General features: G+C 37.3%; 1 protein-coding gene across 8 annotated transcripts in view; it reads right to left on the bottom strand.

Moving 5' to 3' along the window:
* Window positions 1-23,412, bottom strand: part of KIAA1328 (KIAA1328 ortholog) — a 479,088-nt gene that overhangs the window by 392,341 nt on the left and 63,335 nt on the right. The gene's annotated exons all lie outside the window — the stretch shown is intronic.

The following is a 23,412-nucleotide window of genomic DNA, read 5'->3' as shown; positions in this document are numbered from 1 at the left end:
TGTGGAAAATTTTTAAAGGGATGGGAATACCAGACCACCTTACCTGCCTCCTGAGAAAGCTGTATGCAGGTCAAGAAGCAACAGTTAGAACTGGACATGGAACAACAGACAGGTTCCAAATCGGGAAAGGAATACTTCAAGGCTGTATATTGTCACCCTACTTATTTAACTTTATTATTTAACTTATATGCAGAATACATAATGTGAAACGCCAGGCTGGATGAAACACAAGCTGGAATCAAGACAGCTGGAAGAAATATCAATAACCTCAGATATGCAGATGACACCACCCTTATGGCAGAAAGCAAAAAGAACTGAAGAGCCTCTTGATGAAAGTGAAAGAGGAAAGTGAAAAAGTTGGCTTAAAACTCAACATTCAGAAAACTAAGATCATGGCATCCAGTCCATCACTTCATGGCAAATTGATGGGGAAGCAACAGCAACAGTCAGAGACTTTATTTTGGGGGGTTCCAAAATCACTGCTGATGGTGACTGCAGCCATGAAATTAAAAGACATCTGCTTCTTGGAAGAAAAGCTATGACCAACCTAGACAGCATATTATAGAGCAGAGACATTACTTTGCCAACAAAGGTCCTTCTAGTCAAAGCTATGGTTTTTCCAGTAGTCATGTATGGATGTGAGAGTTGGACCATAAAGAAAGCTGAGCACTGAAAAATTGATGCTTTTGAACTGTAGTGTTGGAGAAGACTCTTGAGAGTCCCTTGGACTGTATAGAGATCAAACCAGTCAATCCTAAAGCAAATCAATCCTGAATATTCATTGTAAGGACTGATGCTGAAAATGAAACTTGGCCACATGATGCAAAGAACTGATTCATTGGAAAAGAGCCTGATACTGGGCACAATTGAAGGCAGGAGGAGAAGGGGACGACAGAGGATGAGATGGTTGGATGGCATCACTGATTTGATGGACATGAATTTGAGCAAACTTCAGGAGTAGGTGATGGACAGGGAAGCCTGGCATGCTGCAATCTATGGGGTTGTAAAAAGTCGGACACAACCTAGCGATTGAACTGAACCAAACTGAATCACTGATGATCATAGATGTAAACATCCTCAACAAAATTCTAGCAAAGAGAATTCAAAAACACATTAAAAAGCTCATACACCATGATCAAGTCCAGTTTATTCCAGGGACGCAAGGATTATTCAATATATGCAAATCAATCAATGTGATACACTATATTAACAAACTGAAAGATAAAAACTATATGATCATCCCAACTGATGCAGAAAAAGCCAACAAAGTTCAGCACCCAGTCATGATAAAAATACTTCAAAAATAGAGCATAGAAGGAACCCACTTCAACATAGTGACGGCCATATATGATAAGCCCACAGCAAACATTATTCTCAATAGTGAAAAACTAAAAGCATTCCCTCTAAGAACAGGAACAAGATGAGGGTGTCCACTCTCACCATTATTGAACATAGTTTTGGAAGACCTAGCTACAGCAATTAGAGAAGAAAAAGAAATAAAAGCAATCCAGATCAGAAAAGAAGATGTAAAATTCTCACTGTTTGCAGATGACATGATACTATACATAGGAAAACCCCCCCAAAACTATCAGAAAATTACTAAAGGCAATCAGTGAATTCAGCATATTCATGGGATACAAGGTCAATACACAGAAACCATTTCCATTCCAATATACTAACAATGAAAAATCAGGGAGAGAAATTAAGGAATCAATCCCATTCACCATTGCAACAAAAAGAATAAAATATCTAGGAATAAACCTACCTAAGAAGACAAAAGACATGTATACGGAAAGTTATAAGACATTGATGAAAGAAATCAAAGATGACATAAACGGATGGAGAAATATTCCATGTTCTTGGGTAGTAATAATCAATACTGTGAAAACGACTATACTACCAAATGCAATCTACAGATTCAGTGCAATTCCTATTAAACTACCAATGGCATTTTTCACAGAACTAGAACAAAAAATTTCACAATTCACATGGAAACACAAAAGATCCTGAATAGTCAAAGCAGTCTTGAGAAACAAGAATGGAGCTGGAGGAATCAACCTTCCTGACTTCAGACTATACTACAAAACTGCAGTCATCAAGACAGTATGGTACAGGTACAAAAACAGAAATATAGACCAATGGAACAAAACAGAGAATCCAGCAATAAACTCACACATCTATGGTTACCTTATTTTTGACATGGAGGCAAGAATATGTAATGGAACAAAGATATCCCCTTCAATAAGTAGTGCTGGAAAAATTGGACAGCTACATGTAAAAGAATGAAATCAGACATTTCCTAACCCCATACACAAAGAGGAACTCAAAATGGGTTAAAGACATAAATGTAAGACCAAAAACTATACAACTCTTAAGAGGAAAACACAGGCAGAAATCAAAGCAAGATCTTCTATGACCCAGCTCCTAGAGTAATGGAAATAAAAACGAAAATAAACAAGTGGGACCTAATTAAACTCAAAAGCTTTTGCACAGCAAAGGAAACTACAAACAAGGTGAAAGACAAACCTCAGAATATGAGAAAATAATAGTAAATGAAACAACTGACAAAGAATTAATTTCCAAACTATATAAGCAGCTCATACAAATCAATACCAGGGAAAAAAAAAAAAAAAAAAAACAGCCCAAAATCAAAAAGTGGGGAAAAGACCTAAAAAAGACATTTCTCCAAAGAAAACATACAGGTGGCTAACAAACACATGAAAAGATGCTCAACATCACTCATTATCAGAGTCATGCAAATCAAAACTACAATGAGATACCACCTCACACCAGTCAGAATGGCCATCATCAAAAACTCTACAAACAATAAATCCTGGAGAGGGTGTGGAGAAAAGGGAACTTTTGCACTGCTGGTGGGAATGTAAACTGACACAGCCACTATGGAAGACAGTGTGGAGACTCCTTAAAAAGCTAGGAATAAAACCACCGTATGACCCAGCAATCCCACTCCTAGACATATGACCCTGAGGAAACCAAAATTGAAAAAGACACATGTACCCTAATGTTCACTGCAGCACTATTTACAATAGCTAGAACATGGAAGCAACCCAGATGGCCATCGAAAGATGAATGGACAAAGAAGCTGTGGTACATATATACAATAGAATACTACTCAGCCAAAAAAGGAACACATTTGAGACAGTTCTAATGAGGTAGATGAACCTGCTGCTGAGTCACGTCAGTCATGTCCGACTCTGTGCGACCCCATAGACAGCAGCCCACCAGGCTCCCCCATCCCTGGGATTCTCCAGGCAAGAACACTGGAGTGGGTTGCCATTTCCTTCTCCAATGCATGAAAGTGGAAAGTGAAAGTGAAGTCACTCAGTCATGTCTGACCCTCAGTGACCCCATGGACTGCAGCCTAACAGGCTCCTCCATCCATGGGATTTTCCAGGCAAGAGTACTGGAGTGGGGTGTCATTGCCACCTAGAGCTTATTATATAAAGTAATAAGTAAGTAAGAAATAAGTCAGAAAGAGATATATAAATATCGTGAAAGTCTCTCAGCCGTGTCCAGCTCTTTGCAACCCCATGGACTATACAGTAGATGGAATTCTCCAGGCCAGAATACTGGAGTGGGTAGCTGTCCCCTTCTCCAGGGGATCTTCCCAACCCAGGGACTGAACCCAGGTCTCCTGCATTGCAGGTGGATTCTTAACATAGTATACTTATGCAAATATATGGAATCTAAAAAGATGGTACTAATTAAATTTATTTTCAGGGCAAAAATGGAGAAACAGACATAGAGAACAGACCTACGGACACAGGGGTAGGGTAGAAGTGAGAGGATAAGATGTATGGAGAGCGTAACACGGAAGTTTACAAAACCATATGTAAAATAGATGCCAGTGGGAATTTGCTGTATGACTCAGGGAACTCAAACAGGGGTTCTGGGACAATCTAGAAGGGTGGGATGAGGAGAGAGATGGGAGGGAAGTTTGGGAGGGAGGGGACATGGGTTTAACTATGGCTGATTCTTGTTGATGTATGACAGAAAACCACAACATTCTGTAAAGAAATGATCTTTCAATAAAAAAAAAATAAATTAAATAATAAAAGAACACTGGAGTGGGTTGCCCTGCCCTTCTCCAGGGGTCTTCCTGACTCAGGGATTAAACCTGCATCTCTCGCATTGCAGACAGATTCTTTACTATCTGAGCTACCAGCTGCTGCTAAGTCGCTTCAGTCGTGTCCGACTCTGTGCAACCCCATAGACGGCAGCCCACCAGGCTCCCCCGTCCCTCAGATTCTCCAAGCAAGAACACTGGAGTGAGTTGCCATTTCCCTCTCCAATGCATCAAAGTGAAAAGTGAAAGTGAAGTCGCTCAGTCATGTCCGACTCTTTGCAACCCCATGGACTGTAGCCTACCAGGCTCCTGTGTCCATGGGATTTTCCAGGCAAGAGTACTGGAGTGGGGTGCCATTGCCTTCTCTGTGAGCCATCAGGGAAGGCCCTAAATTCTTTTTATACTCCTCTAAATCCATGAAGACTTCAAATGGGAAAACAAAAAACTGAGTCACTGAAAAATTAAAGTCTACCTTTCATATTGGACTGCAATGTACTTTTAATTATGTACGAAAGTTATGATTGGTTTTAAAAAATAAAAGACCAGAATAAATATAAAATAATGATGATCTACTCATTTTACAGTGGGAAACTAACGGGGCTACACTTTCTATTTTTCTTCTAAGAAATGTCAAGTAGAAATAGCAAACTGTCCTCTGGGAAAAATCAGAGTATCTGAGCTTCAAAAAGAACTCTGTCCTCAAATGAGTTAGTGCACAAGTATTCACTAGGGAACCATGCCTTCTTTGACAGTTTGGGCTCAGGACATGAAATAGTGGAGGTTTTTAAGGCTTCTTAGAATATGGCTCATATATATCAAAGACTGCAGTTGTGGCCTAGAGTATTTTAAAATACTTTCCTTTAAGGAATAAGCTATAATACAGTTTGTGCATTAGTCTATGGTACCCCTCCTCACCTTTAAAAGTCTCAGTAAAAAAAAAAAAAAATGCAAATGCATAAATAAGGAACTGTCACCATCTTTCAGCACAAACTACAATATTTTGCAGAGCCATTCATTTTTCAACTCTATAAATGACACAACTTTTTTCATCCATGCAAACAATTCATTAATTTTATTGTTAAGACTTTCTGAGGTTACTCAATTCAGCAATCTTCAATGAAAAGAATTTTCTCTAGCCTAATATCTCTTACAAAGATTAATCAATATTCCACTTATCCTTCTACAAATGTAAATCAATGCCAGACACCTCAGGGAAATACCTTCATTTACTTGAAACCTATGTATAAAGTTATCTCTTATACTCTCTTCTACAAACTAAATAACATAATATTCCTAATCTATCTCTGTGGTATGTATTATCCATTAGCTTGTAAATTTTGATTTGTATCTATATTCAATTATTTTATCAGCATAGTTAACAGAAGTGAAAAGGCTCTCTGAGCATATAGATTATTAAGAAGGCATCTATAGATTAAAAACCCATACCAAATGCTTTTATCTATTTGTTTTCTTGCCAAACAGCATAATATTGCTTGCTCATGTTCAGGTTAAATTTAACTAAGAACCATGTCTTTTTTTTTTTTTTCCATTAATGCCACAAGGCTTAACCAGTAAGCCGTTCTCTAAAATGAATTTCTAATTTATTTCTATCCCATTTAATAACCTATACTTGTCACCACTGTCTTCTATTCTGTTTGAATGAAACCATTTTGCAATCTCTCATACCAATTCTAAACTTTATTTATATTCCCTATTAACATTTATTTTCATTTAGAAACAAGAATAAATCATACGGAAATTTTTTTGATATCATATGCATGAGAGCACACATAACACAAGTGAAGACACTGACTAATAGGGACCTCACAGCCAGATGCTCAGTGGACTCCTCTGAGATACCATATCCTCCAAGATACAGGCAAGTCAGTCTTGGAATCTGGATACATCTGGTTTTCTTACTTATACTGCTAAAGTCAAGGCCATGTTTTTATTTAAAAAGACTATGCTTTTGTAAGAATACTTTTGATCTCAAAGGCAACATTAAAAAAAAAAAAAGCTCCTGCCAATGCAGGAGATGCAAGAGACGCAGGTTCAATCCCTGGGTCAGGAAGATCCCCTGGAATAGGAAATGGAAACCTACTCCAGTATTCTTGCCTGGAAAATTCCACGAATAAAGGAGCCAAGTGGGCTACAGTCTATGGGATTGCTAAAGAGTCAGAAATGACTCAGCATACATGCATGCATACTCATTAACAAATGTAAACATCGAATAAACTATATAATTAAACCAAAAAAAAAAAAAAGCTACACCTATCACTCTGCCTTTATATTGCATGTCACTCTGTAATTGAAAACACACTACTTGATTTGTATGTTGTACTGAGAATTAATGAGTATCACAGAATTATGAAAATATGCTTGTTAATGGTCAGCATTGTCTACTAAGCACCCAGTGACTTCTCCCCAAAACAATGTTCATAGACTTACATAGTGGCTAAAATTCTTAAGCATGCTATACTTGAATATGACATAGGAATACATAAGATTTTCTAAATCTTCCAGTACTTTTCCCATTTGACTTGATATTTATCACAATCGAAACAACCTCCATTCTTTATACCTAATTTTTTATTGAAAAAACATGAATGAAAACAACTTTTAAGACTTTAGCCTCCTAATAAGCTTTTAGTAATTTTTTTTATTATTCTCTATTTATTCAAAAGCATATTAGTTTAAAAAGAAAAGGCAAGGTAAGCAGAACACAAAAGAATCAGAGTTCTTGTTGTATTTTAAACAACAGAAGTTGAAAAGCAAAGTATATAAATATAACATCTAAACATCCTTTATTCAAAGAGAAAACTTTTTTCTCTTCTAAAGCGAATGCTGAGCTTTCATTTCCTATTTCTCTTCTTCATTTTCAACTTTCCTTTTCTTCCTAAACGATTAAGTCCTAAAACCATAACAAAGGGCAGAGTCAGAATCCTCTAAGTGAGATCAAGAAGTGCAGAGAAGGACTGCCCAGTGGGATATCAGTGGCCAAGCTAGCTGAGAAGGGCACCAACAGGGCAGAGTAAGCACAGCCTCAATAAGATGAGAAGAGCATCCACATGGAGGGGTAGCCCAGCATGTGTATCAGAGCCTAAGTATTTGAGGTGGGTATCCTTCCAACAGAGTAGACGTGATCCAGCATCAAGATTCAGAGTCCCAATATGATGAAGAGCGGTCTATACCAGGGATTGGTGCTGGTGTAGAGGACAAAGAGTGAAGAGAGCATCCACACAAAGGCTTAACCTGAAGTAGATTATCACAACCCAAGGAGAATGAGAAGGATGCACAGTCAGAAAGCAGCCCTGAGGGCAGTACCCAAGACCAGGCAGAGTGAGAAGGGTCATCCTCAAGAAGTGGCAGGCAGGTGAAATGCAAGAGCCTAAGGTGAGGGAGACAGCCTCCACACAATGGAGAGGACCAACATGTGGAGGTCAGAGCCAGAGAAAGATAAGGAGGACGTAACTGCAAAGGGGTGGCTTGGTGTGGGGTATCAAAGCCTCATCAGAGGAAAGAGGAGAGGGCATCCAAGGAGTGGCGATGTCCCAACAAAAAGAGTCAGAACCAGAGTGGAGTGAAGAGGACATTTAGGCGGAGTTCGGCTTGGACTGGTGTGCTGGAATATAAGCAGAGAGAACGGGCACCCACGAGAGGGAGGCTGGTGGACGGAAACAGAGTCCAAGTCCCGGTGGGATGAAGCAGCTTCTGTATAGCAGAGGGAGCAGTGCCGAGATGGAGGATTACATACAGAACGGTTAAACAAAATAAGGAAACGTATTAAAGATAATACAAACCAGGCTTTTCAATATCAACTAGGATGATTACAATTATAAACATTTGTTTCAAGCATTCATGAACACCCACCAAGATCAAACATATCTTGGACCATGAGACAAACCTCAAAAAAATTTTAAATTATTCTCTTAGCATAAAAGAACCAAATTAGAAATCAATAATAGAAAGACAAGAGGAAAACCTCCAAATGTCTGGAAATTACACAACAGTTCAAAAAATCCTTGGATCAAAGAGGAAGTCTCAAATAAAACAATTTTTAAAAATACACAGAAGGGAATGAAAATGAATATGTGAGATGCATTGAGAGCAGTAACGAGACTAAATATTAGGCTACTAAAAAAATAGTATCAGGTTCCTATTTTAAGAAACCAGGAAAGAACAAATAAATATAAAATAAATATAAAATAACAAGATGTAAGAAAATACAGATAAGAGCAAAAACTCAATAAAATTTAAAACAGGAAAAATAGAGAACAATCAATGAAACAAAAACCTAGTTCTCTGGGGAAAAAAAATCACTAATACTGACAAACCTAGCAAGACTAACAAAATAAAAGACAGAATGTACAAGTAGTATCACAAAGGGTGCACTATAGACCCTGCAGTCATTAAAAAGATAACAAGAAAGTACTACGAACAACTTTATGATGACATAAATTAGAAGAAATGGAACATTCTCAAAAGCCACAGACTCCCAAACTCAACCAAGACAAAATAGACAACTTAAATAATCTTGTAACCATTAAACAAATTGAAGTTGTAATTAAAAAGCTCTTTAAAAAGAAATATCTAGGCCGAGATGGTTTTACTGGAGAATTCTACTAAATAATTAAAGAATAGCTAACACCAATTTCAAACAATTTCTCCTGGAAAACTGAGAAGGAGGGAATACTTTCAACTCATTTTATAAGGCTAGCATTACCAGGATACTAAAACCAGACCAATGCAATTAAAAAAGAGAGAGAGAGAGAGAGAGAAAACTGCAGTCCAATACTCCTTACAAACTTTGATGTAAAAATTCCCTGGTGGTCCAATGGCTAGGACGGCTTTAACTGCTTTAAACTGCTGGGGCCCAGGTTCCACCCCTGGTTAGGGAACTAAGATCCCACAAGCCATGCATGGCCAATAAATTAAAATTTCAAACACAATACTAGAAAAGGAAGCCTAGCAATATAGAAAACAATTATAAGAAGTGAGGTTTATTACAAGCATACAAGGCATGCCCAACATTTAAACATCAATTAATATCACCTACCAAATCAACAGCTAAAGAAAACTCATATGATACTGAGGCAGAATAAGTATTTTACAAAGCCAAGCAGGCCATCATAGTCAAAACTCAGCACTCAGGGAAACTTCTTCAACCTATAGCTAACATCACACAATGGTGACAGACTGAATGCATTCCACATAAAATCAGGAACATAGTAAACATATCCTCTCTTAACACTCCTATTCACATAGCACTGGAAGTCATATACAGGATCATAAGGTACGAAAAAGCATACACATTCAAAAGAAAGCAATGAAACTATCCCTATTTGCAAATAACATGCCTGTCACTGTCCCAAAGAATCAACAGTAAAACCTCCAGAACTAGTGAGTTCAGCAAGGCTCCAGAATAAAGATAAACACAAATTTCAATCATATTTTAAAGAGCAAACAAACATGAAATAACAAATCTGAAAATAAAAATTTAAACCATAATATCATTTATAATCACTCCAAAGAAAATTAATTACTTAGATATTAATGTGAGAAAACACAAATATGATTTATATCCTGAAAATTATAAAATGCTAACGCAAGAAGTCAAAGAGCTAAGTAAATGGAAAGTCCTGTCATATTCATAGATGGGAAGACTTAACATAGTAAAGATGTCCATTCTTCCCAAAATTGATCTATAGTCTTAATGTAGCAGCTATTAAAATACTAGCAGAGTTTTTAAACAGACATTTACAATCTTATTCAAAAATTATCATGAAAAGGCACAGGACTAGAAGAGATAAAATAATTTTGAAAGGGAATAAAGTAGGATGAATCAGTCTATCCAACATTAAAGCTTACTATACAGCAAGATAAATTAAGACAGTTGGAAGAAGGATAGAGACATACATCAGTGGGTCAGGAAAGAGAACTGAGAAAGAGACATAGGCAAATATGTCCAGCTGATTTCTGACAAAGGTAGAAAAAATACTTTAACAAATGGTGCTGGAACAACTGAACATCAGTAGGCAAAAAAAGAAAAAGAAATTGCAACTTAAGCCTCATACCTTATATAGAAATTAATGCAAAATGGATCACACACTTAATACAAAATATAAAACTTTCAGAAAATAAAAAAAACCCAGCAGAACATCTTCAGGTAGTAAGGCTAGGCAAAGAGTTCTTAGTCCTTAAAATAAAAGCATGGTTCATAAAAAGAAAAAAACTGAAAAACTGGACCAAGTTAAAATCAAAAATGTTTGCTCTACGAACAACCCTGTGCAAGGGATGAAAAGACAACCTACAGGCTACTAAAAGGTATTTGCAAACTACATATCCAACAGAGGATCTATATATAGGACATATAAAGAATTCTTAAAACTCAGCAAAAAAAAAACAAAAAAAAAAAAAACAGTCCACAAGAAATGGGCAAAAAGGATGAACAGATATTTCTCTGAAGAAGATAAAATAAGCACATGAAGCAATATCCAACATCAACAGACATCAGAAAAATGCAAATTAAAACCACAAATGGATAACACTAAATAGCTATCAGAATGGCTACAATACAAAATATATTACATATTTGTAAAATAATTACAACAAACGTTGGCAAAAATGCAGAGGATATAAATCTCTCCTGTACTGTTGGTGGAAATGTAAAATGATAAATTCTTCTCAAAAACAGTTCAGCAGTTTCTGACAAAACTTAAACATGCATTTATGACACACTACTCTAAGGAAATGAAAATACTATGCTCACACAAAAACCTATATATAAAAATTTACAGTTTCATTTATAATAATCAAAAGCTGAAAACAATCCTTTAACATGCAAAGGGTTAAATAAAATGCAGTACATCACAGCATGGAATATTATTCAGGAATAAAAGAAACAAACTATTAATACAGACAACAACCTGGATGGATTTAAAAAGAACTACACTGAATGGAAAAAAAACAATCTCAAAGGTTACATGCTGTTTATGATTTCATTTATACAGCATTCTTGAAATGACAAAATATAGAAATGGAGAGTAGATCAATGGTTGCTAGGGATTAAGGAAGGAGAAAGCGGTAGGAAAGAAAGCATCCATGTTTATAAAAGGACAGCATGAGTGACTTATAACAAAACTGTTTTGTATCTTGATTACAGAGATGGTATACAAATCTACACCTGCGATACAAAGCTGCACAGAACCTAACAAGTACATGTGAAATCTATACAAGGCTGATGAATTCTATCAGTATCAATTTTCTGGTTGTGATACCGCACTTGTTCAGTAGCTAAGTAGTGTCTGACTCTGTGACCCCCTGAACTGCAGCGCACCAGGCTTCCCTGTCCTTCACCATCTCCCAGAGCTTGCTCAAACTCATGTCCACTGAGCTGGTGATGCCATCCAACCATCTCATCCTCTGTTGCCCATTCTTCCTCCTGCCTCAATCTTTCCCAGCATCAGTGTCTCTTCCAATGAGTCAGTTCTTTGCATCAAGGTGGCCAAAGTACTAGAAGTTCAGCTTCAGCACCAGTCCTTCCAATGAATATTCAGGGTTGATTTCCTTTAGAATTGACTGCTTTAATCTTCTTGCTGTCCAAGGAACTCTCAAGAGTCTTCTCCAGCATCACAATTCGAAAGCATCAATTCTTTGGCACTCAGCCTTCTTTATGGTCCAGCTTAAATAGCTAAAGAGGAGAAGTCAATGCCTGGCTTCAAAGCTTTGAACGACAGTCTGACTCTTATTACAGGCTAATGCAGGCGGTGGCTTGAAGTTGAAGACAATTCTTATTTACTATTCTGAAATCCCTAGGGCCCTTAAGGATTGTGCTAAATCTCCTCTGCCTGCACTCTATAAATGTATCAATAAAGCCTGAATGGCAGCACATTTGTTTATAATGTGGTTAACTAAATATTTTAAGCTCATTGTTGAGATTTACTACTGCTCCAAAAAGACTCCTTTCAAAATACTACTGCTCATTGATAATAAGATTGGTCACCCAGAAGTTCTGATGGAGATGTACAAAGATTAGTGTTGTTTTCATGCCTGCTAACACAACATTTATTCTGCAGTAAGGAGTCATTTCAATTTCCAAGTTTTACTATTTAAAAATTACATTTTGAAAGCTGCCAAAGACAGTGATTTCTTCAATGGATCTGGGAAAAGTAAATGAAAACCTGTGAAGGATTCACTCTTAAAGTGTCACTAAGAACATTTGTGTAAAATATCAACATTAGCAGGAATTAGGAAGAAGCTGATGCTAACCTTCATGGATGACTTTGAAGGGTTCAAGTCTCAGTAAAGAAAGCAACTGCACATGTGGTAGAAACAGCAAGAGAAGGAGAAGAGCAGCTACAGACGTGACTTAGTTGCTACAATTTCATGATAAAATTTTCAAGGAAAAAGAATTGATTCTCATGAATGAGCAAAGAAAGTGATTTCTTGAAATGGAATACATTACTGGTAAAGATACTGTGACGACTGTTAAAATGCCAACAAAGGGTTTAAAATATTATCTAAGCTTAGTTGATAAAGCAGAGAAAGGTTTGAAACAAAGACTGATTCCAATTTTCAAAAAAGTTCTACATGTAAAAAATGCTATCAAACAGCATTGCATGCTACATTACAGAGAAATCAGTACAGCAGAAGGAAGAGTCAACCAATGCAGCAAACTTCACTGCTGTCTTACTTTAAGAATTGGTATATCCACTCCAATCTTCAGTAACCACCACCCTGCAGTCAGAAGGCATCAACACCGTGCTTAAATCCTTCACCAGCAAAAAATTATGACTTACTGAAAGTTCAGATGATGGTTAGCATTTTTAACAATAAAGTATTTTTAAATTAAGGTAGCTGCATTCTTTTAAGATACAATGCTATTGCACACTTAACAGACTATGCTATGCTATGCTATGCTATGCTAAGTCACTTCAGTCGTGTCCGACTCTGTGCGACCCCACAGATGGCAGCTCACCAGGCTCCCCCGTCCTTGGGATTCTCCAGGCAAGAACACTGGAGTGGGTTGCCATTTCCTTCTCCAATGCATGAAAGTGAAAAGTGAAAGTGAACTCGCTCAGTTGTGTCCAACTCTTAGCGACCCCATGGATTGCAGCCTAACAGGTTCCTCGGTCCATGGGATTTTCCAAGCAAGAGTACTGGAGTGGGGTGCCATTGCCTTCTCCGTAACAGACTATAGTATAGTATAAATATAACTTTTATGTGCATGGGGAAACCAAAAAGTTTTTGTAACTCACTTTATTATGATACTTCCTTTACTGTGATGGTCTGGACCCTACAATAAGTCTGAGGTATGCCTGCACACACACACACACATATATATATATATATATACACACACACACACACACACACACACACTCACATGCATACACACATACATATCCATACATGTAGAGCAAAATGGTACTTCCTTACAAAAATTATTTTAAATATAAGTGAATTATATTCACCGAATGAAAAATAGAGGTTGGCAAATGGATTATAAAAAAACCAATAATTCAACTATATGTTGTCTACAAGTGACTCACTTTAAATCAAAAGACAAAAGCTAAAATATGGAAAAAAGCTATTTCATGCAAATAACATGCAAATAGTAACCAAAAGAGAAATGGGTTTCCTTTTTACTAACATCAGCCAAAATAAACCTTAAAAAAAAATGTTACCAGACAAAAAGACAGATGCCATAGATTGATAAATGGGTCAATTTCTTAAGAATATATAAAAATTATAAAAGTAAAAATACCAAACATCAGAGCCCCAGAAAACATGGACATAATTGAGAAAAATAGACAGTTTTATAATAATAGGTGGAGACTTCAATAATCTACTTTCAATGGACAGAACACTGAGGTGAAAAATCATCAATACAAAAAGAGAGGACTTGAACAGCACTATAAACTAACTATGGAGCATTCTCCAAGATAATCATCAGTTTAGTTCAGTTCAGATCAGTTGCTCAGTGGTGTCCAACTCTTTGCAACCTCATGGACAGCAGCATGCCAGGCCTCCCTGTCCATCACCAACTCCTGGAGCTTGCTCAGACTCATGTCCATCGAGTCAGTGATGCCATCCAACCATCTCATCCTCTGTTGTCCCCTTCAGGTCCTCTGTTATCCCTTTCTCCTCCTGCCTTCAATCTATATTGACTATATATTAACATATGACTAACACATTGCCTACATATTAACATATGTTAGGTCAAAATACAAATCCCAATACATTTAAACAGGATTAAAGGAATATAAAGTATTCTCTTCAGTACAATAGAATAAAGCTAAAAATCAAGGAAAAGAAAAATGGAAATTCATAAATATATACAAATTAAATAACACACTCAACAAATGGGAAAAATAAAAAACCAGAAAGAAAATTAGAAACTACTTTGAGATGAAATGAAAATGAAAAGTAAACATACCAAAACCTAAAGGGGGTAGCAAAAGCAGTGCTCAGAGGGATATTCACAGCTGTAAATGCCTACATTAAAAAAGAAGAGAGATTTAAGGACTTCCTTGGTGGTTCAGTGATTAAGATTCTGAACTTCCAATGCAGGGATAATGGATTTAAACCCTGGTCAGGGAACTAAGATCCTGCATGGTGTGCTATGGCCAAACAAAAATTATTTTTTAAAAAACCATAATATCTAAAATTATTATGACAACAAAATGATAGACAATCCAATTAACAAGTGGGCAAAGGATTGAATAGATCTTTCTCCAAAGAGGACACACAAACGGTGACATCATTAGCCACTAGAAAAACGGCAATCAAAATCACAAATAAGATACCACTTGATACCTATCAGGATGGTTATATTCCAAAAAATGAAATACAACAGGTGTTGGTGGGGATGTAGAGACATTGGAATCTTTGTACATTGTTAATGGGAATATAAAGTGGTTCAGTTCAGTTACTCAGTAGTGTCTGACTCTTTGCAACCCCATGAACTGCAGCACGCCAGGCTTCCCTGTCCATCACCAACTCGTGGAGTTAACTCAAACTCATGTCCATCGAGTTGGTGATACCATCCAACCATCTCATCCTCTGTCATCCCCTTCTCCTACTGCCTTCAATCTTGCTCAGCATCAGAGTCTTTTCCAATGAATCAGTTCTTTGTATCAGGTGGCTAAAGTATTGGAGCTTCAGCTTCATCATCAGTCCTTTCAATGAATATTCAAGACTGATTTCGTTTATGATGGACTGGTTGGCTCTCCTTGCAGTCCATGGGACTCTCAAGAGTTTTCTCCAACACCACATTTCAAAACCATCAGTTCTTTGGCACTCAGCTTTCTTTACGGTCCAACTCTCACATCCATACATGCCTACTGGAAAAACCAAAGCTTTGACTAAATGGACCTTTGTCAGCAAAGTAATGTCTCTGTTTCTTAATATGCTGTCTAGGTTGGTCATAGCTTTTCTTTCAAGGAGCAAGCGTCTTTTAATTTCATGGCTGCAGTCACTATCTACAGTGATTTTGGAGCTCACGAAAATAAAGTCTGTCACTGTTTCCATTTTGTTTACCCATCTATTTTCCATGTAGTTATGAGACCAGATGCCATGATCTCAGTTTTTTGAATGTTGAGTTTTAAGCCAGCTTTTTCACTTTCCTCTTTCACCTTCATTAAAAGGCTCTTCCATTCCTCTTCACTTTTGGCCAAAAGTTTGGTAGTTCCCCAAAAAGTTCAACACAGAATAACCTAAGACCTAGCAATTCCACCCCTGTATATATAATCAAAATAACTGAAACGTGTTCAAACAAAAATTGTACATGAATATTCATAGCAGTGGTGCTTCCCAGATGGTGCGAGTGGTAAAGAATCCATATGCAAATGCAGGAGAAGAAAGAGACATGGATTTGATCCCTGGGTTGGGAAGATTCCCCTGGAGGAGGAAATGGCAACCCACTCCAGTATTCTTGCCTGGAGAATCCCATGGACAGAGAAGCCTGGAGGGCTATGTTCATGAGGTCGCAAAGAGTCAGATACAACTCAAGTGATTTAACACACATTCATAGCTGCACTACTCACAAAAGCCAAAAGGTAGAAACTCAAATGTCTATAAATGAATGGAGAAACAAAATATGATGTATCTATACAATGAAGTATTTTTCAGCCAACGTTGAAAACAGTATGCCAAGTGAAAGAAATCAGACACAAGAAGCCACATATTGTATGATTCCAGTTAAATATCAAGAGTCAGCAAATCAATATGGACAGAAAACTGATTAGCTATTGTCAGAGGTTAGGGTGAAAGTGAGAATGGGAAGCAACTGCTTAATGGGTACAGTTTCCTTTGGGCTGAAAATGTTCTAAAGCTTAAAAGTGGTAGCTGTGCAAAACTGCGAGTGTACTAAATATCTCTTCACAAGCTGTAATTAAGATTGCCCAGAAAAAAATCAACACCTCAGATAGGGAGATGATACCACTCTAATGGCAGAAAGTGAAGAGAAACTAAAGAGCCTCTTGACGAAGGTGATAGAGGAGAGTGAAAAACTGGATTAAAACTCAACGTTCAAAACACAAAGATCATGACATCTGGTCCTATCACTTCATGGCAAATAGATGGGGAAAATGTGGAAACAGTGTCAGATTTCATTTTCTTGGCTCCCAAATCAATGTGTACAGTGACTGCAGCCACAAAATTAAAAGACACTTGCTCCTTGGAAGAAAAGCTATGACAAACTTAGAGAGTGTATTAAAAAGCAGAGACATCATGTTGTTGACAAAGGTCTGTCTAGTCAAAGCTATGGTTTTTCCAGTAGTCATGTATGGATGTGAGAGCTGGGCCATAAAGAAGGCTGAGCACCAAAGAATTGATGCATTTGAACTATGGTGCTGGAGAAGACTCTTGAGAGTACCTTGGACAACAAGGAGATCAAACCAGTCAATCCTAAAGGAAATCAGTCCTGAATATTTATTGGAAGGACTGGTGCTGAAGCTAAAGCTCCAATACTTTTGGCCACCTGATGCAAACAGCTGACTCACTGGAAAAGACCTTGATGCTGGGAAAGATTGAGGGCAAGAGGAGAAGGGGGTGACAGAGGAGGAGATGGCTGGATGGCATCACTGACTCAAAGGACCTAATTTTAAGCAAACTCAGGGAGACAGTGAAGGATAGGGAAGCCTGGTGTGCTGCAATCCATGAGGTTGCAAAGAGTTGGACATAACTTAGTGACTAAACAACAACAACAACAAATGTCTCTAGAGGTCAGTTTTATATTATATGTATTTTACCACAGTATGGTACTAGAATAGTAAAACTCACAGACAGAATAAGTATAATGGTGATTGCCATGGGCAGGCAGAGGCGGGCACTGGGGAGTTTTAATGGGCATAGAGCTTTAGTTTTGCAAAATGAAAAGTGTTCTGGAGTGAACACTTGAGTTTTGCAAGATGAAAAGTGTTCTGTTGAACAACAATGTGAATATCTTTAATAATACTGAATTGTACACTTAAAAAATGGTTAAGATAGTAAAATTTCTGTGCATTTTACCATAATCAAAACATACAATTTAAAAAATACATGATGACACCTTATGAAAACTACTAGCATTTCTCATGATACAAAAATCTTTAATAAGAACAGTCTTATGGACTCTGTGAGAGAGGGAGAGGGTGGGAAGATTTGGGAGAATGGCATTGAAACATGTAAAATATCATGTATGAAACGAGTTGCCAGTCCAGGTTCGATGCACGATACTGGATGCTTGGGGCTGGTGCTCTGGGACGACCCAGAGGGATGGAATGGGGAGGGAGGAGGGAGGAGGGTTCAGGATGAGGAACACATGTATACCTGTGGCGGATTCATTTTGATATTTGGCAAAACTAATACAGTTATGTAAAGTTTAAAAATAAAATAAAATTAAAAAAAAAAAAGATATTAGTAAATCAAATTCAGTAACACAGTAAAAACAAAACCAAAAACCACCATGACCAAATGAGGCTTAGACCAGAAAAGCAAGGTAAATTAAACACTCAAAAACCAATATATTTTATCACAGTAATAGAGCAAAAAAAGAAAAGACATATTATCAGCACAGTACATGAACATAAATCATTTGACACATTCTACTCTTATTTATGACAAAATAAAGAAAAAAAACCTCACCAAACTAGGAACAAAAATAAACCTCCTCAACCTGATGAAGAGTATCTACAGAAAACCAACAGCTTGCATTGTACTTAACAGTGAAGGGGCTAAGATAAGAAAAAGAAGGCAAAGATGTCCCTCTTCTCACTTTCATTTAGCATTGTCCTGAGGTCCCAGCCAATGTCAAAGAGCAAGAAAAGAAAACAAAGTACCTATAGATGTGAAAGAAAAAACTGTTTAGATCAGTAGATGACATGATGCTGTATGTGGAAAATACAAAACACTCTGCAAAAAAGCTACTATAACAAGTAAATTTTAAGAAGTTGAAGGAGACCAAGTCAATATTAAAAGCTCAATTGTGTTGCTTTCAAATTAGAAATAAAATTAGAAATTAAGCATACCGTATAATATAAAATTAAAATTACACGATTTATAGTAGTATCAAAAACATAAGATTCTTAAGAATACTATAAAATATGAGCATATTTTATACCCACACCTGAAAACTACAAATCATGCAGGAAAAAATGAATGAAAATTTAAACAAACAATGGAAAGATATGACATATTCATAGATTAAAAGACTCAGTGTGAGTATGTCAGTTTTCCTTACTTTGATCCGCAAATCCCATATGCATGCATGCTCAGTCACTCAGTCGTGTCCAACTCTGTGCGACCCCATGAACTGTAGCCTGCCAGGATCCTCAGTTCATGGGATTCTCCAGGTAAGAATCCTAGAGTGGGTTGCCATTTCCTCCTCCAGGGGATCTTCCCAAACCAGAGATTGAACCTGTGTCTCCTGCACTCTTGCATCGGCAGATAGCTTCTTTACCACTGAGCCACTGGCTTCCCTGGATCTTCCCTGAGGTAAATTCCATATTTACCTCAGTCACTCAGTCGTGTCCAGCTCTTTGCAACCTCATGGACTATAGAGTCCACAGAATTCTCCAGGCCAGAATACTGGAGTGGGTAACTTTTACCTTCTCCAGGGGATCTTCCCAACCCAGGGATTGAACCCAACTCTCCCATATTGCAGGTAGATTCTTTATCAGCTGAGCCACAAGGGAAGCCCAAGAATACTGGAATGGGTAGCCTATCCCTTCTCCTGTGGATTTTCCTAATCTAGGAATTGAACAGGTGTCTCCTGCTTTGCAGGTATATTCTTTACCAAATGAGCTATCAGGGAAGCCCAAATGCCACATACTTCACACAAAATTCCAGAAGGCAATTTTCTTTTAGTAATTAATAAGCTGACTCTAAAATTTAGCAGCATGCAAAGGACTTCAAAGAGCCCAAATAATTTTCAAAACGAACAAAAATATCAATGAGATTTCAAGACTTAACTAAAAAAATAAAAATAATTAAGTTAGTACAGTATTGGCAAAAGGGTACACGTCAATGGAATGAAATAAAGTGCCCAGAAACAGACCATGCATATATGGTCAACTGATTTTTGACAAGGAGGCTGAGGCTAATTCTGCAAAAAGATATAGGAAAAACATTTTGCCACCATGGGATGGGCAAGGTTTCTTACATGTAACACTAAAAGCATGAATCAAAAAAGAAAAATTGATAAACGAAAGTTGAGCAAAATTTTTAAAAATTGCTTTTCAGAAGAAAATAGTAAGAGAATTAAAAAGCAAGCTGCAGGTGGGGGGAAAACCAAATACTTGACAACTTACATCTAGAATATATAAAGAACTCTAATACTTCACTATCAAGAAGGAAGAGGATGAGCAGGTAAAAAAAAGGCAAAAAATTTGAACAGACACTTAACAAAATAAAACTGGCCAATGAACACATTAATCACTGGAGGAACACAAATTAATCCCACAAGGAGATATTAGAATCATCAAAATTTAGAGAAACGACAATACTAAGAGTCACTGAATATGCAGAATGGTGTACCTCTCATACATTCCTAGCAGGACTGTGAAATAGCAAAACCATATTGGGAACCAGTTTGGTAGATTTTTTTTTTTTTTATAAACACTTAACATATAAGAACTGAACAAAAAAGATCTTCATGACCCAGTTAATTACGATGGTGTGATCACTCATCTACAGCCAGACATCCTGGAATGTGAAGTCAAGTGGGCCTTAGGAAGCACCACTACAAACAAAGCTAGTAGAGGTAATGGAATTCCAATTGAGCTATTTCAAATCCTAAAAGATGATGCTGTGAAAGTGCTGCACTCAATGTCAGCAAATTTGGAAAACTCGGCAGTGGCCACAGGACTGGAAAAGGTCAGTTTTCATTCCAATCCCAAAGAAAGGCAATGCCAAAGAATGCTCAAACTACGGCACAATTGTGCTCTACTACTGTGGGCAAGAATCCCTTAGAAGAAATGGAATAGCTCTCATAGTCAACGAAAGAGTTTGAAATGCAGTACTTGGGTGCAATCTCAAAAATGACAGAAGGATCTCTGTTCGTTTCCAAGGCCAACCATTCAATATCACAGTAATCCAAGTCTATACCCCAACCAGTAATGCTGAAGTTGAACAGTTCTATGATGACTGACAAGACCTTCTAGAACTAACAACAACAAAAAAAAAAGATGTCCTTGTCATCATAGGGGACTGGAATGCAAAAGTAGGAAGTCAAGAGATACCTGGAGTAACAGGCAAGTTTGGCCTTGAAGCACAAAACGAAGCAGGGCAAAAGGTTAACAGAGTTTTGCCAAGTGAATGCACTGGTCAAAGCAAACACCCTCTTCCAACAACATAAGAGATGACTCTATACATGGACATCACCAGATGGTCAACACTGAAATCAGATCGATTATATTCTTTGTAGCCAAAGATGGAGAAGCTCTATACAGTCAGCAAAAACAAGACTGGGAGCTTACTGTGGCTCAGATCATGAATTCCTTACTTCAAATTCAGATTTAAATTGAAGAAAGTAGGGAAAACCCATTAGACCATTCAGGTATGACTTAAATCATATTCCTACGATAATACAGTGGAAGTGAGAAATAGATTCAAGGGATTAGATCTGATAGAGAGAATGCCTGAAGAACTACAGACAGAGGTTCGTGACATTGTACAGGAAGCAGTGATGAAAACCATCCCCAAGAAAAAGAAATGCAAAAAGGCAAAATGGTTCTCTGAGGAGGACTTACAAATAGCTGAGAAAAGAAGAGAACCTAAATGCAAAGGAGATAAAGAAAAATATACCCATCTGAATGCAGAGTTTCAAAGAATAGCAAGGAGAGATAAGAAAGCCTTCCTAAGTAATCAATGTAAAGAAATAGAGGAAAACAATAGAATTGGAAAGACTAGCGATCCCTTCAAGAAAATTAGAGATACCAAGGGAACATTTCATGCAAAGATGGGCACAATAAAGGACAGAAATGGTATGGACCTAACAGAAGCAAAGATATTAAGAAGAGGTGGCAAGAATACACAGAAGAACTATACAAAAAAGATCTTCATGACCCAGATAATCACAATGAGAGCCAGACATCCTGGAGTCTGACGTCAAGTGGGCCTTTGGAATCATCACTACGAACAAAGCTAGTAGAAGTGATGGAATTCCAGCTGAGCAATTTCAAGTACTAAAAGATGATACTGTGAAAGTGCTGCACTCAATATGTCAGCAAATTTGGAAAACTCAGCAGTGGCCACAGAACTGGAAAAGGTCAGTTTTCATTTGAATCTCAAAGAAAGGCAATGCCAAGGAATGTTCAAACTACCACACAATTGCACTCATTTCACATGCTAGCAAAGTAATGCTCAAAAGTCTTCAAGCCAGGCTTCAACAGCATTTGAACTGAGAATGTTCAGATGTTCAAGCTGAATTTAGAAAAGCCTGAGGAACCAGGGATCAAATTGCCAACATCCACTGGATCAGAGAAACAGCAAGAAATTCCAGAGAAATATCTACTTCTGCTTTATACACTATGCCAAAGCCCTTGACTGTGTGGATCACAACAAACTGTGGAAAATTCTTAAAGAGATGGGAATAACAGAACACCTTACTTGCCTCCTGAGAAAGCTGTACTCAGGTCAAGAAGAAACAGTTAGAACTGGACATGGAACAACAGACTGGTTCCAAATTGGGAAAAGAGTATGTCAAGGCTGCATACTGTCACCCTGCTTATTTAACTTATATACAGAGTATATCATGTGAAATGCCGGCCTGGCTGAAGTACAAGCTGTAATCAAGATTGCTGGGACAAATATCAATAACCTCAGATATACAGATGACACCATTCTTATGGTGTAATTAGCAAAGAGGAACAGAAGAGCCTCTTGATGAAAGTGAAGAGAGTGAAAAAGTTGGCTTAAAACTCAACATTCAGAAAACTAAGATCAGGGCATCTGGTCCCAACACTTCATGGCAAAATGATGGGGAAACAGTGGAAACAATGACAGACTTTATTTCCTTGGGCTCCAAAATCACTGCAGGTGGTGACTGCATCCATGAAATTAATAGCTATGACCGACCTGCTGCTGCTGCTGCTGCTGCTGCTGCTAAGTCGCTTCAGTCGTGTCCGACTCTGTGCGACCCCATAGACGGCGGCCCACCAGGCTCCCCCGTCCCTGGGATTCTCCAGGCAAGAACACTGGAGTGGGTTGCCATTTCCTTCTCCAATAAGGCAATTCAGGACCATTAATATATGATGTCAAACTAATTGTAATAGCTGTAAGGACATTCACATTCCTCTCCATGGTAAAAAAAAAAAAAAAAAAGCCTTGTAAGATGATCATAAATTAAATGTTTAACAATCAAATGTTTTCCCATTATAAAAAACACTACTTGAGATAATGAAAAGTCTACTTCAGGGAGCAGAATAGTCAAAGAATTCCAGTGAAAGAGGTTACTGCTTAATCAAGTGGCATATCAAATTCAGACTAAGGCAGTACTTTGAATTCTTTTATTCTGTAATCTAATCCCCCAAACATCACTGCTTTTGTCATCTTTTATACCTATGATTCTATGATTTAATAAGGTAATTTTTAACTTCAGTTTTTATAGAACAGCCTCTACAAACATTATTTTAAGGCCTTAAGATGAAATACTTCATGTAGTTATCTTTAATTTAAAGAAAAGAAAGAAAAAAAAGGCCTACTATATTCAAACATACAATTGAATGATAAAAATGAGTACTATTTTATCAATGTTTAGGTATGGCCTTCCCCTAAACTTAATTTTTATAATTTATATTAATACATTCCTCTACAGACATCTTCATTTATTAAGATCTCAAAAC

The sequence above is a fragment of the Bubalus bubalis genome, chromosome 22, assembly GCF_019923935.1.
Source record: "Bubalus bubalis isolate 160015118507 breed Murrah chromosome 22, NDDB_SH_1, whole genome shotgun sequence".
NCBI classification, from domain to species: domain Eukaryota; kingdom Metazoa; phylum Chordata; class Mammalia; order Artiodactyla; family Bovidae; genus Bubalus; species Bubalus bubalis.
Note: the sequence above shows the minus strand (reverse complement) of the source record. Positions and strands in the feature narration are given on the sequence as shown.